Here is a 6,891-nt window from a genome sequence, read left to right as displayed (position 1 = left end):
AAAAGAGTGACTTGTACTCTTTGGGATACATATGGAACAAACAGAAAATGTCAATAAGATCAACATATGATCTGAAGACAGGGTAGAGTTGGGAAAAGAGATGCAGGGAAAGGGAAGGGGCTGCTGGGCTGCTGGATGGGGAAGGCCTGTGGACACACCCTTCTCTGAGGTCCCCACCCTCAACCTCAGAAACCCTTTGTGACTCTTCCATGCTCTGTGATGCAAGCCTAGAACTATAGTCAAATCCTGAACCCAGAATTCATTTGCCTCAGACAGCCCAGTGATTCAGACAATGGAGAATATTCTCTGTTATTTGATGTGCTATACTGAGCCAGGCCTGAGCTTGGGCTCAGTCTTCTTAGCTGTTGAGCTCAAACTTTCTTTTCTGAGTGTGGTCAAACCCTTGAACCCAGAACTCAGTTGCCTTAGGCAGCCTTGCGATTCAGACAATGGAGAATATTCTCTGTTATTTGATGTGCTATACTGAGCCAGGCCTGAGCTTGGGCTCAGTCTTCTTAGCTGTTGACCCCAAACTCACTTTTCTGAGTGTTTTGGAGTTGCTCCTTTTGTATGTGTGCTATCTGGTGTTGGCTCCACTCTTGTCAACCCTTGAAAGAAATCACCATACCCAAAAGGTAAGATATCATGGATGAACCACCAAGAGATTTCTTGCTATAGTTGTTCTTGTTCCTCATGCCTATTTTCACATTTTCAAATGAGTTTGGTTGGTTCAGGGGGTGCTCCTGAAATAGAAAGTCTGGGAAGAGGAGAGACTTCTGAGGAGAAGGCTGGGCAGAGCTGGGAACTAAGTGAGGACTAAGTTTCCCATCTGAAGTGCAGAGACTGTCTGGTGTGGTCAAGGAGTTCAGGACAAAATCCCAATCACAGTCATCCTAAGGTCCTGGGTTGGCTTAGGTAAAGAGGGTGGGTTCTCTGAAGAGAATTGATCATGAGTCACGTTCCATGTCAAGCATCACTTAACCAAGACTTCTTTCATGTTGGGCTGATCAGTAGAGCAATGCTGAGTCTTTCAAGACTGAGCAGAGGGTGGGCCCTGTACTCTGTCTCAGGAAACCAGGTCCTCTGAGGGAGAACAGAGGTGACCACTGACTTCAAGTTCTATGTCCTCTTTGAGCAGAAGACTTCTCACTAATAATGTCAAGTGTGTAACTCAATGATAAAATATTTAAACTATTTTCTTGAGTTTTTAATGAAGGAACAATTGAAAATAATTTATTGCCTTTCAAAATTAATAAAAGAAAATTCATATTGATTAAAATGAAGAGCCATATTATTCTTAGATAACTAATATCTGATCTTTTAGAAAGCAGTGTGAGAAGTGAATTATTATTCCTCACCTGTTTTTTTGTTTGTTTGTTTGTTTGTTTTGTTTTGTTTTTTTCTCAGAGTCAAGGCAGAGCAAAGAAGGGACGGAAAGGTGGGACATCTAAAGGTAAGTTTCTTCCTGTTCGACTTAGGTCCTCAAGTTGACCCTTCCACTGCTTTCCATGAGGTCCAACATTCATAACATCTGAAAATGTCAGTTGTTAGATATGGTCTCTCAGAAAATATAGCCATGGGAGGCCAGCAGTTAGTGTAATGGGTATGTCGCTGGACTCCCATGTGGTCGATCACGGTTTGCGTCTCAGACCTGGAGGCTTAAACTCATGTCAGGTGCTTGTGAGTGTATGCCCAGGATCCGGAGAGAAGATGGAGGAGAAATGATTGCGGTGTAGCCATCCTCCCTGGGGAGTGATTTCTCCCTTTCCATCTCTCTGTCTCTGTCTGTCTGTCTGTCTGGCAAATGCACGGGCCCTATTGCAAAAAAAAAAAAAAAAAAGAAAAAAGAAAAAAAGAAAAGAAAAAGAAAATACAGCCATGAGAGAGGTTCACAGGAAGGCAGTCTAACCTGAGACACTTCTCAGAGTCCCTGCTCTGGTCAAGCCCCATGATAGAGCTGTGATGGACCTGGGCTGCCAAATAGGTGGCCATGTGAGAGGTGGAGGAAGAACTACTGGTTGGTTTGGTATCAGAATTTCTGTCTCAAGGTCAGCAGGTGGTGTACTGGGTAAGGACTGGACTCTCACATGGTTGACCTCGGTTCTAGTCCAAGATCAGACAGCTTGAAACTTACGCCAGGCATCTGTGTGTGGATGCCAAAAACCTCAAGACAAGATTGGAGGAGAGGGGCATTGTGGCATGGCCCTCTCCATTGGGGGATGATTTCTCACTTTTTCTCTGTGTATTTCTATGTCTCTCTCTCTCTAGCAAATGTACATGCTCTATGACAAAACCTTATAAAAGGAAATGTTGTCTCCTGATTTGGTGTAAGTACTCCAAACTCCTGTTTGCTCAGATTCCTCTAAGCTAACTACTGACCCTGTGTTTCTAAGAGTGACATTGAATATCATATGAGATCATGTAGGAAAAAGATTTTAGAAATGAAACCACGTATACGTGTGAGCCTCACGAATGTAATCATTAATCATTTGACATTACTGCTTATTCATGGGGCTTTCAGAAGTTAATATTCCAAAGGTCTCTCATGCTTCTAACTTTAACCATACAACCTACTGTTGTGTTTCCCAGGTCAGAGAGGCGGCTGGAGAGAAGCAGAGAAGAGGAGGCTAATTTCTATTCTCAAAAGGTGATTAGTCTTTCACCTTCCTTCCTGGTCCCATTTTTAGCATTATCTATGGACTCCTGGGATCCAATGCAGTCTGCATCTGTCATGGAGGGGGAAACCATAGGATTGGGACTGTGCATGAAGGCAGAGGGGAGGGGCCAGAGAGTGTATTGTGAAGTCATGGTGTGGGGCCCTGTGAAAGGGTATCAGGCTCAGGTGGCCCAGTTCCTAGTCCAGCAGGCCCTCCTTTGCCCGCTCTGGTCCCGGCTGCAGCTCTGTATTTCCTGTCTCCTGCAGCCCCCTGGGCCAGCATCATGATTCCATCCGCTTTCGTCAGCTGTTGTGCCCATACACCCTCTGTGAGGTGTGTAACAGATCGACTGCAGAGGTCAATCGCCTGCTGGACCAGGTGTCCATGGAGGAGGCTGCTCCCTCTGTGTCCCTACTGGTTTCCACAACTTCTATGACTGAGTCATCCATCTTTCTGCCTTCCACACTATCATCAAGCCCTCCAGCAGACCTAACTACAGGCCCTCTGTCTGAGCCTTCTCCAGCTCCAGCCTCCAACCTGCCACCTAGTCTGACCACACCTTCCCCTGATTCACTTTCACCCTCACCACTGAGTGACGCTGAACCACCAGAGCCTGGGCCACCCTTAGATTCCAAATTCCCAGCAGACCGTTTCCCATAGAATCACTCCACATCACACTCAGAGAGAAGATGATTCTGGTCTCCAGTCAGGAGTCACTTTTTCTCGGGTGGATGGCCCTGCAGGGTTGTCTACTTCGGTCCCAGCAGTAAGAGATCTTGACCAGTCAAGGGTCACAATTTCACAAGTGCCCTTACCTCCTGCCAAGGGCTCACTTTCCTCCAACTTGGCACAAAGTGAACTGGAGCAGGAGCTTCTTAGCCACCATTATTCTAAGGCTACTTTTGGGAAGGCCACGACAGCCAAAATGGCAGAGTTGTATAATCTTTCCTTTCTGAGCCCTGATGATCTGGTACTTCAAGGAATACAAAGCCCACAGAAAGGCAATGTGCCAGAAAGAGAAGGAGAAGACAACAGGCTCTTTCTCAAAATGACTTAGGCCAGACTTCCAATTAAGTCCTTCAGGGAAAATGTCAGAGTCCATTGCTGCTCAGCAGGACTCAGCATCCTCCCCTCCTTTACCAGGCACGAAAGGCAAACCAGAGCAGCTGCCTGTGCCTGAGCAGCCCCCATATCTTGAGAGTGACGAGAATCCCTTACGGAAAAAATCTAACTCATCTCTGCACAGGGAATCCAAACACACTACTGTCCCTGTCTCAGGTGACAGCTCCTCAGCCTTTGTGCTCAAAAGAATCTCCAAGGCTTCCTTCCATAGCCAAAGTAGCCCCAGTCATTCCCTTTTACCAACTTCAGCCCATGCCTGAGATCCCACCTCACCCCTTGTCCCAAAGTCTGCCACAATTTGAGTCCAAACATCTCACTCAGGCCCAATCCCAGGATCACTTTCAATGTCCAGTCTCATATCTTCCCCCTTCCACTCTATCCCAGATTAGGATCTGTGGGGTATGTTTTCATAGACCCCCAGTTGAGCCACAGTCTCTTTCACCAACTGAAATTGACCACCTGGAATGCAATATACTGAAGAAAGAACAGGAAAAATTGTGGGGTTTACCCTCTGTGGTCCAAAGTTCTCAGAAAGAATTTTGTCCCCCACCTCCCAAACTTCCACTGGTCAGCTACTCCTCCAAGTTCCATGTTTCAAGCTCCATTTTTCCCCTGAGCAGTGAACTTCAGAAGAAACTTGAGCACCACCTTAGGAAGAGGCTCATCCAACACCGGTGGGGCCTGCCCCGCAGAGTCCATGAGTCTCTGTCACTGATGAATCCTCAGAGAGATACTACTGAGACTTCTCAGTCAAAGAGCAGTTATGGACTCTCCTGGATCTCTTTGTTTAAGGGTCAGAGCAGCAAAGAGCTAGGTGCTTGGGGATGAGCTGCCCGGGAAGCTCCCATGGGAAGAGCTCAGAAATGCTTCTGCTAGGGAAGAACCAGGGACCGAGCTCAGAAAATAGTACAAACAAGTCTCTCTCGAGTGAATCAGATAATAGTCTAGTATCCAACTCTGAGAAAGACCTAGAATTTCCCAGGGTGATTCTTTCAGAAAATTATTCAAGAGCCTCAGTAGTGAGCCAAAATCAGAAAGAAATTGCAGAAGCCCTGGAAGTACATCTGAGCAAGAAGTTTGAGGAAATCAGTGAGGGCCATGTCCCGGACACTGTGCCTAGTTCACAGCATTCCATCAAGCATGCATTGCCTCTTCTTGAACACTCCCACAGCCAACCAACCCACAGAGATTTAACACCATCTTTGGGGGCAGACCAAAGTCTCAATACCTCTGAATAGATTTCTTTCATTTCTACCAGCTAACAAGATCTATTGGAAGCTCATATTAGATTTCATAAGAACATAATGCATTCCCCCCTCCCCAGAAAGGTCATCAAATCCTTTCAGATTTATAATGAAAAGGAGGAACTTAAACACTCTCAAGTCCATTCCAACTTTTACTCTTCATAAAAGCTCATTTCTGGCATCGACTCCCATTCTAGCATTTTCAAGCACCGTAGAGAAAGTACTAATGCTCCTTATAGGGACAAGGTAGGAGAGGAAATGCTGTCCCCATCCTAGATGATGCTCTTCATGGCACCTCAATTGTAGGAAAGGAAAGACAGGGGACCCTGCCAAAACCAGCCTCTGAGAGCAGCCAAACCTTAGAGAGAACATTCAGGGTGCTCAGGAGGGCAGACGGGCTTTTCCACCTGGCATGCACCACGTCACGGACAAAGACAGTCAGAAAATGAAAGTCCTCGCTAATACTCGCGGCCCACAGCTGCCCACGAGGCAAGCTGAAGCTAAACTTGAGACAAAAGATAACGATAATTCCCGCAATATACTGAAAAAGCCTCAAGGCCAAAGGCCAAAGAATTCAGGACACTTTTTAATGTCCAACAAGTCCAGGGAGATTTTCAAGATAAAGGAACTCAGCAGTGCTCAATCACACTGTAATAATCTATTAAAAACCTGTGGGTCGAAAGTTTCCCCAGTGATGTACAGGAACATGGGTAAAGTAGAAAATACCCAGACCACTGAGAGACCTCCTCCATGTGTCTATCCAATGGAAATGTCCTTTGCCTCTGATAACTTGTCTTCCAAGGCTTCACTGCCTTCTACCCAAGGTGTCTCCAGTGGGAACGTCACAGCTTCCCCAGTGCTGCATGTCCACTTAGGCAACACAGCAGGATTTGTTGACCAGCCACAAGAGACTTGGGTCCCTAATTATGCCTTTTGAACTATCATGATAAGAAATTGGAATCAGTTGAGATAAGAGAGAGCCCTCTGGTACCTAAAGGAGGAGAGGTGGGTGGAGGGGATGCAGCCTTAGGGACATCGGGACTTAGAAGGAAGAGCCACCTTCCTCTGTTTCCAGAGACACGAGGAGTGAGCAAATCCTTGTCAACCCCATCACAGCAAAGGCAGCCTCCTACTGAAAACCTCTTTAAAAAACATATGAAGCCCTTTTTGCAGCCTATTTGTACAAACATGAAGTATAACGGGCAAGAAAGTTCCCAGGAAGAGGACAGCTCCCTCTCATCACCACAGAACAAAGGCTTGCTGGAAAGAGCAGTTGCCTTTTCAGGAGCCACCAAACCTCATAAATTCACTGCAGAAACTAGAAAGTTCCTTGAGGAGAAACAGGGGTGCAGATACAGAATTCAAAGCACCTGCCCCCAAGAGCCCCTCTCCTCCCATGTGAAAACTGGCCAAACTCAGCACAGTACAGGACTGCACATCCAGGAAAAGATTTACCAGATTTACCACTCTGACTACTGGGCTCCTTCCTATAAAGTGACAGGTACCAAGTCCTTCCTATAGCCTCTTCTGTCCTGAGAAATCCCAGTGGGACTACTCAGATTCAAAACCAAAACAGACATTCCCAGAGAGTCATGACATTAAAGGACCAGGAACTGTGTCACAGGTGCCTCCCATCAATTTCTTGTGGGGAGACACCCCCCACCGAAATTCCACATGCCCATCTAAGTGAGCATCAAGTCAGCCAGGTGCCTTAGGGCAGGGCAACTTTTTCTCTTCTGAAGGCTCTCTCCTGACAAATTTGTCTCTATGTTGAGAGAAGATGCCTCGCTAGCATTTCAAAGAAGTAAAATTCCTCTCTATCACTATTCCAATATTCTCATTCCTTGTTTAAAATGCAAATCTCCACC

This window comes from Tupaia chinensis, unplaced genomic scaffold (assembly GCF_000334495.1).
Source record: "Tupaia chinensis unplaced genomic scaffold, TupChi_1.0 Scaffold000147_1, whole genome shotgun sequence".
Classification (NCBI taxonomy): Eukaryota; Metazoa; Chordata; class Mammalia; order Scandentia; family Tupaiidae; genus Tupaia; species Tupaia belangeri.
Note: the sequence above shows the minus strand (reverse complement) of the source record.